General features: G+C 38.4%; 1 protein-coding gene across 3 annotated transcripts in view; it reads left to right on the forward strand.

Annotated features, from left to right (window-relative positions):
• Positions 1–13015, forward strand: part of rhea (Talin_middle and talin-RS domain-containing protein rhea) — a 182890-nt gene that overhangs the window by 32044 nt on the left and 137831 nt on the right. The window contains exon 1 of one of the 3 annotated variants that reach the window (XM_069836353.1): positions 10445–10582. The exons of the other annotated variants lie outside the window; for them this stretch is intronic. The gene's annotated coding sequence lies outside the window, so the exon portion shown is untranslated. Of the gene's footprint in view, positions 1–10444; positions 10583–13015 lie in introns of those variants that run through there. 3 annotated transcript variants of the gene reach the window in all.

A 13015-nucleotide genomic window follows, 5' to 3' on the forward strand; every position in this document is an offset into this window, starting at 1 on the left:
AATGAAAATTTGTGCCCCAAGCAACTGAAGTAAACATATTTCGACTGCTTATGACGTACTTAATGTCCATGGACACGGTAGTGCTTTTGAAGCTCGTTTTCTGCTTCATTCACGTTGCTATAAAGGTAGAGGCTTGGCGCCCTTCTGACTCAATCCTCAGGAGCCTCATCACAACTAGCGTGAGCTGAAGAAAAAATCATGTCTCAGGAGGAACTGAAAACCCCTGACAGATGTATTTTATTTGCTATCTGATGTCGTGTTTGATACGTGTGCACGACTTGAAGCTAAGACAGAATCTGTATGAGTAAAGTTTTTGTGAATGTACGCTAAACTCCGAGTGATGAACTCGCTCCTACGTAAATTTGTGCAAATGGACGCTTAATCATCGTGCTTTTATAGTCTATGTATTTCGATGACTTGCTAAGAGAATGTGACTATGCGCCAGATTCAGTGCAAGAGCGGATTAACGAGTGTGGAGACTTCTGACAATGGGTTGTAAACAAGCTGAAGAAGCTACCCCGCCTTCATGAGGCCGTGCCTCGCATTATCAACTTTGTTAAATAAGCGTGCTTCGTCTACACTTTGTTTCTCATATACCAGTACGTAGATGTTTGTAACGGGGACAGCTTCTCTGGTTGAGGACTGAGGGTTGTTGCTTAAGGAAAATTACTTACATATCGCGACTTCACATTGGAAACATTATTTACATGCATCTACCTCACTGCAGAATTCAGTTGTAACTGTGGATGATTCATAAGGGTGCCGTAATTCTGGTTGCAAAAATACGGACATTTTTTTTTTCCCATTTTTGTAATTTGCATTAAAGAAGGGTACTTACTACATTAATAATAATGATGATGATGATGATGATAATAATAATAATAATAATAATAATAATAATAATAATAATGGAAATGAACTTGGCAGACTTAAGGCCTTAGAACAGGTATGCTCATTCTCTGACTCCCGATTACGTTCTGTAATCACAACCTTCGAATGTAGAGCGAGCTGCTCCTCGTTCGAAGCTCGACGGATGGCTGCAGAAGGCAATTCAAGTAAACGCACGAACAGTGCGGGACAATGACACAGTCAAAACCTTCTGTAAGCAAACGATCATTCCTTGCAGTGTGGGAGGAAGACTATTTTTGTTGTGAAAACGTAAAGTGTTTACTATGTTGTAAGGCATTGTCAGGAATACTACTGAGCAACTTACTTACTTACTTACAAATGGCTTCTAAGGAACCCGAAGGTTCATTGCCGCCCTCACATAAGCCCGCCATCGGTCCCTATCCTGTGCAAGATTAAGCCAGTCTCTATCATCATATCCCACCTCCCTCAAATCCATTTTAATATTATCCTCCCATCTACGTCTCGGCCTCCCTAAAGGTCTTTTTCCCTCCGGTCTCCCAACTAACATAAAACATTATGCGCTCTGCCATCCAGAACATGCCGAAATGGCAGGGAAGCTGTTTTCTGTAATATGTATTCATATATCAGCGTTATTATTATTATTATTATTATTATTATTATTATTATTACTAGTACAATTATTGTTATTGTGGTGATTTTATTCCAACAGAAATACATATAATGTTAAAATAATTTTTCAGGGATGCAATGTGCACTACAATTGCAAGAATTGAAAGCACTTCATGATAGGCCAAACATTGAAGAGAGTCGAACATTTCAGAGTCTATGTTTAGGAGCAAAGTTATGTAGTATGTTGGGAATTAGCTAAGGCACTCAAAATCCTTCACGGATGGTGAACTTGTAAAGAAATCTATGGTGCCTCAACAAAATATAGTTAATTACATCTCTGTACTGGAACAGCTCAAATGTAAATTCACAGAACATAATTTAATGATTTCAAACGTAAGGAAAGTGATATTAATCTTTTTGTTAATCCTTTCACAGTAAATTTAGTACAATCTATGAGAGTGCAGTTCCAGGACGAGTTAATTGATTTACAAAGTCACGTAGAATTCAGAACTAAATGCGGAGAAAATGACTTGCCAAGCATAGAAGTATTCAAAAATGAACAAAACGCAATATCCCAAGATGAGCTTATTCGCTGTCACTCGAAATACAGTATGTGTGCAAACAATTATTTTCGAGAATGAAGGTTGCTAAATCCAAACATTGATTCCGATTAACAGATGAGAATCTTTTGTGCATTGCAGTAAATTCGTTGGAAATAGATTTCTGATTACTTGCAGAAAATAATAGGCCTACACATGTTGAATGTGGAATATGAAAATAACATTATCTATGATATAATAATATCATAACTGTATAAAATATAATAAATAATGTAATAACTGAATATTTCCTTTTTCAAATTCAGTTTATTATCCGTAATTGTAAGACAGAGCGATGCCACAGGCGGTGCTGCAATGTAGTTGCGGAGCCCAGCCCGTACACTGTGTGTGTTATGCAGTGCAGCATCATCCGTGTACAATTTTGAGCATACCTGCCTTAGAATCTTCTCTAACACTCAACCAGTAGTCGACCTGGTTGCCGAGTTAGTATAGCGCTGGCCTTCTATGCCCAAGGTTGCGGGTTCGATCTCGGGCCAGGTCGATGGCATTTAAGTGTGCTTAAATGCGATAGGCTCATGTCAGTAGATTTACTGGCATGTAAAAGAACTCCTGCGGGACAAAATTCCGGCACATCCGGCGACGCTGATATAACCTCTGCAGTTGCGAGCGTCGTTAAATAAAACATAACATAACATTTCTCAACCAGTAGTTTAACTTCGACACAAAGGACATTACAATTATGCGAAATATACCACACAAAAATTGAAAGAGATAATCACCAACCCTGTTCAACATCTGCTTGAAGGATGTAGTGAAGAACTGTTTTCAGAACATGGGGGCTGATACTAGGAGGAAGAAGAATAAAGTGTGTAAGATTTGATAATGATATGGCGTTGTTAGCAGAAGAGGAGATGATAGTAAGAGAGATGCTGTGAGCAGTATGGAATGAAGATAAATGCAAACAAGAGGAAGACCATGGTCATAGGAAGAAAAGTAAAGAAGGTAAACGTGCGAATTCTATATGAGGCAGTAGAGCAAGTGGACAGCTTCAAATACTTGGGGTGTACTATAAGCAGAAACATGAGCTGCTGCCAAGAAGTCAATAGCACGATAGCAATGCCAAAGGAAGCTTTTAATAGAAAAAGAAGCATCTTCTGCGAACCTCTGGAGAAAGAACTAAGAAAGAGACTAGTGAAGTGCTTTGTGTGGAGTGTGGCATTGTATGGGGCAGAAAAATGAACATTACGACGAAGTGAAGAGAAGTGAATAGAAGCATTTGAAATGTGGATAGAGTGAAATGGACAGACAATAAGAAACGAAGCTGTGTTGGAAAGAGTGAATTAAGAAAGAATGATGCTGAAACTGATCAGGAAGAGAAAAAGGAATTGGCTGGGTCAGTGGCTGAGAAGATTCTGACAAGCTGACTTAAGGGTATATGTACGTGAACGACCACAAATATCAGAAAATGCAGGCTCTAAATTTCTAAAATTTTATAAGGAAATGAAATCACAATTGGACAAAAATTACAAGGTACCACAACAAGACTTACTAGAATTTAAATATCTGATGAAAGTAATTTATAAAAAAAGTTACTTATTATATTTTTTACAATTCACTTTTTACTTTAGGTTAAATTTTCCAAAATTTGAATATTTTCACACATATTACTTCATAATTCCACAACCATTAGAGATAGAATTATGAAAATTTGTACACTGATTTAACATGCATTTATGCAAAAGGTAGACTACAATAATGCCCATTTCTTTGAAAATAGAAAAATTAGGTCACAAAACATTATGTAAATTTTGGTATATTTTATATAAGACAAATAAAAATTAATTGTATTAAAATAAACAACTCTACATGTCTGAGAGTAGTCTGCTTTTCAGAAATAAGTGTTTATTACGTGCAGGAAAAATATTAAAGATGTCAGAGAGTCACAACAATGTTATGGTTACCAAATGATGTAACTGCAGAATTTTTTTTCTTTTTTTCATACTTTGATAAAACTGTTTTGGAAAATATTATTGGTAACCTTTTTCATATTTTTATCAGATATTTAAGTTGTAATAATTCTTGTTGTGGTACCTTGTAATTTTTGTCCAATTGTGAGTGCAATTTTTCTTATAAAATTTTAGAAATTTAGAGCCTGCATTTTCTAATAATATTTGTGGTCGTTCACGTACATATACCCTTAAGAACTGAAGGAAAGACCATCGAGTTGCCGAATCGTCCAACTAAGCGGAGTGTGTGTGCCACTGCTCAGTCAGATTGGTCCGTTCTGGTCTGTTTGTTGAAAGTAAAGCACTATTACTACTTCGGGATATTATCCTGGCACGTTTGTAATTTGTCAGAATGACATCGTGGGCGAAAGATTCTTTTGGAATTTATTGACTTATTTCGTGCACATGACGTGTTACGGAAAGTGAAATGTAAACATTATCACAATAAAGCGAAAAGAAATGAAGGCCATGATAACCTTTTTCTCTTCATCTTTTCATTTTAAATACCAACAGCAATTGCTGTGTATCATAACAGTTCATCTCATCCATTGTAGTGGGCAAGCGTAACAACCACAATGCCGTGGACTGCAGTCACCACAGGTAGTCATTCAACTAGTTCGAAACGGTTCCCAAGAATCGCTTCTTAAATTTGTCGCAGTTCGTAGAACCGGTTGTGAAGTTTTTAAGTTCGAATGATACTTTGTGCAAAGTTTGAGGCATCAGAACTTCATAGTGTTTAAATTAAAAACATTTAAATTTATCGTATTTTCATAAAATTTGCAAATTTAAACTGTTGTAGCTCCGAAACCCTTTCACTCAATGATCAAAATCATGGTTTATTTTGATGCTGAGAAGTTAAAGTTTATATTGACATATAAACAGATTTTCTTACTTTTTATGGAAATGGAGAAATTTAGATTTTTTCCCCATTAAGACGCCCTTGCCAAGGAAAAAATATTTTAAAAATAGTTAGATTCCACATTGAAAGTACTGTGAATTTTATTAGTTCCAACAATGTAATTTATTCGTCACAACAATAATTCCTTTCTACAATTCACCTTAAACGCTCTCGTCAACAATTGGATCTTCACTCAACAAAGTATTCGTTATAGCACTCCACCGACGACAATGACAATTTACTTCGACTATTACGCACAACAATGAACTGTTAATCTTAACTAATATTTACAAAGCACTATTTACAAATCAGAACTATCAGTTCTCAGTTCACAGTTCTTCTATCTCAGTCACTCGAGTTCACAGTATCTCGAACCACAGACCTTCAGAGACAGTTCACTGTACTCGAACTCGGGTCCCTCCAACTGCGGTCCACTGCACTCGAACTCAGGTCCCTCCAACTGCGGTCCACTGCACTCGAACTCAAGCCTTCGGATGCTGACGCAGATGCGGACGCACACTCGAGTCGAACTCCGGCACACAAGTCTGGCTTGCTTGCTCTGGCTTACTCACTGACTGAATAACTGAAAACTGCAAACTGCCGTCGTTCCTTCGCGACCGTAATTTATAACCACAGCGACGTAGCCTCGAAGGTTCCACGCGTCTCTAGAGATGGCACTCCAGAGAAATCCAGAGCCCTCTCCTCTCTACCAGCACCAGATGCGCGCGCAAACTCGTCGCGTTGACGTAATACACCCTCTCTCTTCTCTCCACCGCGCGACGTCACTCAATGTTCCGTGGAGCCTGTGCGATCTGCTTTCATGCGGGACGCTGGTCGTGAGTTCGATTCTCACGTCGCTGTCACAGTACAAATAAACACATATTTTTTACTGATGGCACGTTGATAAAGTATTGAAAATATCAAATAAACAAAATAAATAGTACGCGCGTGAACTAACCAGCTGACTTTGAGGCGGGAGCTAGCCGAGATAAGCAAGGCCAGGAGACATAAACACGTGATGTTTCATCTAGTAGCGCATAGCTGGACTAGCTTTATCACAAGTTTTCATAAACACATGAGTAAAATGACGTCCAACGATCGCTTATCTTCATCTCTCGGCCAGTGCGTGCGGTACTGCGCCGTTCAAGTTTAGGCGTGTGAAAATAATCTATTTAATAACCTTGAAACTTATTGCCGTACCACTAAGCAAACAATGCCGAATCCCTCTTAATAAACAAGGTTTTTTCTCAATATTTTTTTACATTTTTACAAATTGGCAAAAAGCCTAAAAGTAAGTAAAATCAGATTATCTGTCTCTCTGTATATAATAAGAATAAGGATTACTTCTTAACATAACCTACCAAATGTCAGCTTCAAAATGAGCTCTCGTTCAATGTTCTGCAGTAAATGGTTCCAGAGTTCTGAGCGCTGAAAGAGGCTTGTTTTTATAAAATACGCTAAATTTGTCGCTCAATAATACGAAAACCGTTTGACTTTCGATAGTATATTTTTTTTAAAATGCACTCTCCTCAGCACCTTGTATAAATAGGGAAAAAATTAGAGTATAAAAAAATGCGAGGTTTTTTACTGATCGTTTTCATATGGAATAGCTTAGCTTCTTTACAGAAAGGAAGAACACTAATTCAACAAGAAATTAACCAGTCTTTAATATCGCAGAAAAATGTAATCTCTGTAGTTGAAGGCGTAGTTGGTCTTCTACTACTAGTAGGCTACTACAGCACTGACCTTCGTACTTGTTAACAAAGATAAGCCAGACGTATCACATCTCAGGAAGGGCAAATTTAATATAACTTAATTCACAATTTAATGTACAGGGTGTAACGAAAAAAGTGGGCCAAACTTCAGGTTTGGATTTCTTATACGTATAGGAGAAAAAATAGTTACATCAACATCGGTCCGGGAATGCTTGGTTCCTGAGCTTACAAGTACAATCATATTGCGCTCCAGTACGTTTGTTTGCTGAAATTATTTCCATACTTTCTCTTTATATTTTCTTAGATGAACTGTTCAAAATATCAAATGCCCACATGCGTAATTTTTATTGGCTGACAATCTTGCAGAATCCGATGACGGACAGTTCCTTCATTATCATTTTACGAAAATACAAGTTACAAGTCTGAAAATGTACAGGAAAGTGCACTGGTAAGTGCAAGTTACAGGCTACAGGCGTTTCTTAATTAAGTACAGGACTTACTTAACTTCAAAGGAAAAGAAGCTGTTTAAGAAAGTCATAACTTCTGCAATGGTTCATCTCGTCTTCTCTAACTTTTTCTCGATTCTGTTATAATTCACTTACCACGCTTGTATCGCAATATACTGTTTCACTACACTGATAGTCTAAGACTTGCATAATTGTAAAGAAACAAATTCTTTCGTAAAACAGGCCCTAGGGGTCGAATACACCAATGACTTTGAGTCAGCCATGGCGAAAATGTAATCGTGCGCCGAGCCACTGTGTAACCTGCATAGCACCTATGAAGGGAGGCGGACACCCGAAGGGGAAGTGAAGCAACTGTCTGACTTATTAACGGATTTTCACTTTCCTTACGTCAAGCACTTAAATATAATTTTATACAGTACAAGGCTACAAACTAATGTTTAGTACGTGTAACGAAGAAAGAATGAATAAGAAAACATAGGACACATTATCACAACCTAAAAGTAACTGTCTTCAGAATGTCTCTGCGACAGAGTTTCAAAATCAGGAATTATGTCACCTACTGCCAGTCGTAGTTGATCACGAAGGTATTTGTCTATCAGTCGTAATCTAAATTTGGTTTTTACTATTTTAATTGCTGAAAATAATTTTTCACAAACGTAAGTTGTAGCAACAGAGCAAGCGAAAGAACGAAGCTTCGGATATTTATTTTTTTGGCAAAGATTTGAAAAGTTCAACATTTGTCAAGTCCTTACATCTAACTTTCATGTAACATCACATTGTAAATCTGTGAGTTTAAATTGAAGATCTAACCGCATTATTCGTACATATGCTGAAAAAGGATCGACGTACAGAGATGATAATAATGATAGGCTAGTAATAATAATAATAATAATAATAATAATAATAATACTTCACCTTTTAATGTTTCATGAGTGACATGTAGTATAATGCCGTTTTATGTTATACAGCCGTTTTCCTCGTAATACTTGTGAATAAATCATTCATTTAATATTCTCATCATATTGTCAGCAAAAAAATGCGTCATCCCATTCCTACTTGAAACTTTCGTTTTTGTAGAGGTACATGGTTTCGAGAGAGACATTGCGACGATACGCCACTCGCAGGTCAGAGACAAATACAAATGGAACGGAGTTTGACTCCAGTGAGTGAGAGGGTGGGGGTTGGGGGAAGTGGGAAGCAAGAAAAATGCATAGCTATCATTGCGAGTCACAATGTGCCCGCGAGTCACATTTTCGCCTCGGCTGATTTATGACAATGGGAGTCGTGCATCACAATGCTGGGTAAGGGCAATCACAATTTGTTTGTAATATTTTGTTGTCCACACCTGTGGAGTAACGGTTAGCGAGTCTAGCCACAAAACCAGGTGGCCCGGGTTCGATTCCCGGTCGGGGCAAGTTACCTGGTTGAGGTTTTTTCCGGGGTTTTCCCTCAACCCAATATGAGCAAATGCTGGGTAATTTTCGGTGTTGGACCCCGGATTCATTTCACTGGCATTATCACCTTCATCTCATTCAGACACTAAATAACCTAAGATGTTGATAAAGCGTCGTAAAATAACCTACTAAAAATATTTTGTTTGCCGTGTTTTAGGAATTGGCTTATTTATTGTAGCTGTTCAGAAGTCGGTGGATGTTTGCTGGTAACTACAGGGACATCATTTTATTTTTACTAACATTTTTAATATTAACCTGGCTATACCTTTGGATTAATGATTGAGACCCGGAAACACCGTTTGCTACCTCCTTCCTCGACTGGAGTTCGATGGCGTAAAATACAAACAAATCACTTTACTAGGTACAGGAGGGAAGAAAAGTAGTTCATCCATTTACGTAAAGTAGGAAATATCGCGATTTTGAGTTTGATAATTTTCATTAGGTTTTGTTTAATCAAAATACAGTACACTAATAACAATAAGTGTTTTTACTCACGAACTGAGTTATCCATGCGAACCTATTCATCATGCAGTGTATATTATACTGTCTACAGCACATTAGCGTACGATATAGAGAATGAAGTTAAATTGAAAAATAATCATAATATGGATATTTAAACACATTTTTGAAAATGGTGGCCGTTCATTTCGATACAGGCTTCAGTTCTAATGTGCATATTATCGCACTATAGACTATTGTATCTAATTCCAATTACCAGTTTAGTCCTTCATACTTAGTAACTCATGTTGAAATAATTCTGTACCTACTCTATAAAAGAGTACCTTACGTACTGTAAATTCAGTCTTCACTTCTGCCCGACCCGCACAGATAAAATTACTCAGACATGCTATCTACTGTCCGTCCAAGTGGTTATGTCGCAGGATCGTAGAAATGGGGGGAATCATGTGATAGTTAATTACTTAACGAGGCCCTTTTATTTAAGTTATTTTAAACAGTTGCATAATATTACGTAGACGTCCAATTAATTCCTAACAGTAATTAATGTTTTAAGAAAAGAGCTAAGAAAGCCCAGCCACTAATCTTTACAGTGGAGCGAGCAGAAGCAGGTGGGGAAAATCGGGATGCGACGTAGGCAAACGGACGACAGTACCTGTGCGAATATATGATTCAATATTGGACGTTTTCGTCACTGGAAAACGCGAACATATTTCTGAAACGTACTATAATTACTAACTCAGTACTGCGGCCTTGGTTCTGTGTGGAGGACAGCTGGAACATCGTTAGTAGAAGGAGTGGGAGTGAAGTACATTAAAAAACTCAGGTACAATAAAAGTTGAAGTAAAAATAAAATGATATCCCTGTATATATGGATGGTGGGGTGTTAGTTTTCTTCTCGTTGATGGTGGGGTGTGTGTTGGATTCGGACCCATAGCTTATTTTTTATTCTTTCGTAAAACACCAATGAATTTAAGTGGCCCCCACAGAAGGAAGTGCAGTGATTTGAAATCTGGCGAACGTGGAGGCCAAGCGTGTTGGGATCTCGATGAGTTACTGCCCGTTTTCAGGCGGGAGATCGAAATTTTGAATCAAACTCTATTTTTTATTTCCCTAACACTGTGTCATGATGATGATGATGATGGTAAGATGAAGTGCAGTACATTAACGAAGCGTTAGTTGCGTGGTATGAAGGGGCCTGTGCCGTTCCGAGGTCCGTTCCCGCGCCACTCCGAGCACGTGCCCTCTGCAGTAGCGCGGTGGGGCCGGCGGGCCTGAGCGGCGTCTCCAGGCTTCCTGGCGTCGCGACGCCGTGTCGCAGCATCCTTTCTGATCCTCATCGATTCGTGTGGCGATTGGTGGCGCCAGAGGGCTGCCGGAGGCGCCACCAGGGCGCCCGCCCTCCCATTGGTCGGCGCCCGCCCGGCCCCTGCCCGTGGAGGGGGGCGGCTTAAGTTCCTCCCCGGTGACGTTCCCCCCTAACAGTTCATTTCGAGCGACGCCGATGCGGGGGCAAGACCGACGCCGGGACCAGCGATGTACGGGTGGTAAGTTGCATGCTCCAGTTGATATAGCGCCGTTGAACACGTTCTCCGCTCGTAGCTACTGCCTGAAACTTTTGTTTTTCGTATTTTGGTTTATTGGTTTTTTGTGATTGTCGAGTATCTTTTCTTATATTGCAAAAAAATTTGTAAGCTAATATTTGGTGCAACTTTTCCACTCGATATCTGTGCGAAAATGCGAGTTTCGTCCTAGTTTTAAAATTCTTATCTCAGAACGGCACGCGAAATTTATATTTGTTGCCACTAAATTATCTGTACCGCTGTATATCAATCTAGTCGTCATATAGCCAGGCGAACAAGTCGACTGTAGAGTGTTACCAGCGTATGTTTCGACGAGGAAATCTGTGTTCGAGTTCGGGAAGTGAAATAAAATGTTCTGTTGGTATGTATGTTATGATCAACTCTCCAAAATATCTTAACTTCAAGCCTGTAGTTGTGTATTAAGTTTATAATTGAATAAAATAGCATTCGAGTGTTTTTAAGATTACTGCATGGATAGTTTCCGGAAGTAATGACTTAAAATAATAAAACAACAACATTTAAATGACAAACAGTAAGTTTTGTGTGTTTTTTTCACTATAGGCACTTTTTATATTTCTTGTAAAGGATTCAGCTATTTTTAGAACGCCATCTGTTTATCTATCGTTCGTTTTCCCTAATTACTAAGTAATAAATTAGTAAGTAAGCTCCTTAAATGTTAAAACATTTAATGAAAATGCAAATCAATATTTCAGGTATAACTCCCTGTAAAGTTGATTTGAATAATTTCGAGGGAAAAATTGTTCCGGAGCCGGGTATCGAACCCGGGACCTTTGGTTTAACGTACCAACGCTCTACCACTGAGCTACTCGGGAACTCTAACCGACACCGAGTTATACCTGAAATCTTGATTTGCATAATACACGTCACTGTTCGTTAACAGAAAACCACAATTTAAGTCACACAGAGTTAGTGTGCACTCGAAGTTGGTTGCTTGACGGTTGTCAGCCCACTTTGAGGTCTGTGGATATAGAGGGAAAAATTGGATCGGTGTCGGTTAGAGTTCCCGAGTAGCTCAGTGGTAGAGCGTTGGTACGTTAAACCAAAGGTCCCGGGTTCGATACCCGGCTCCGGAACAATTTTTCCCTCGAAATTATTCATTTAATGAAAATGTCAGTATTTTATATATACGTAAAGAAGTAGAGTATACGATTTTCTCAAAATCGACACGTAATTGTGAAATATTGCGAAAACGTGTTTAGACTAAAATACTTGTATTAACAGCTTTTTCGTTTACAAATTTTGGCATGTTTCATGTACCCAGTAATAGAGGTGTCTTGTAAATTTCGTAAAATGGTTGTCTAATAGTGCTACATAAATGTTTAGTGTAAATATGTGTTATTTACATTGCACTGTTTATTTTAACTTTGATACATTATAGCATTCCTTTTAATTCATTACATTGTGGAAGTGTTTGTACGTAATTTAAAATAATAAAAAATAATCTTATAATGGAAAAGATTAAACTAGTCTAGATTAAGGTAGACCTTCAGGCAGGCTAGGTTAGTTCTAAGCACTTGAATTGCAATTGGCCCGTTATGTTCATTTCATAAGTTGGAGACACTGAAGAAGCCTTCAGGATCTTCGCAAAAGTAGGTCCTACCGAGAGACAGCTTTTCCTGTACATGACTCGAGGCTGGCAAGATCTGCAGAGCTGCAAACCTGAGGGAAAAAATAATCTTTCATTTTGTCTGAAGCAAATTCGTTCAGGGCAAAGTTATTTTACGCCTCGTAAATCTGCAACATAACATGATAAATAATTTATTGTCCTTCAAAATCATCTCATATTCATTTCAAATCGTAGAACTCGGAACAATGGACAAACATGGTAGCCATTAGCATAACGTAAGTTACAGAAGATACCTCTGGTGAGTTCACGTTAAGAACTGCTAGCATTAGTGTAACACAGTTGAGTCACTAGCGTTTTGCATTAGCTCAGCAAAGATGAGTCATTGGCGTTTCACACCATCTTTTTCCTGAATTATTGTACTCGAGTCCGTTTCTAGTTCTTTCTTTCCGGGCGACAAAATGACTACGTGATATTTCCCTGTGACATTACTTACACGTAAATATTGGCTTGTTTCCATTCGAGGAACATTTACGTTGCCTTTGTAAGATGGTGTGGATGTAAATTTTCTTTTGGTAGTGCTGGGAGGATTGTCATTGGTGCTCTCTAGGAATAGCAAGCGGGACTCGTGCTAAGAGGCTGCACTCGAACGTGGATTCAAACCCCGTTTGGGCTGATTGCCTGGTTGGCTTATTTTCGATAGCAAATCCTCTTACTTATCTCAGAAAAGTATCATCTCACTATCACAAATTCTACCGACGCTAGCTAAACATGCAGTTGATACAGCATCATTAAATAACAGGTTGAAATGA

This window comes from Periplaneta americana, chromosome 9 (assembly GCF_040183065.1).
Source record: "Periplaneta americana isolate PAMFEO1 chromosome 9, P.americana_PAMFEO1_priV1, whole genome shotgun sequence".
Lineage (NCBI taxonomy): Eukaryota > Metazoa > Arthropoda > Insecta > Blattodea > Blattidae > Periplaneta > Periplaneta americana.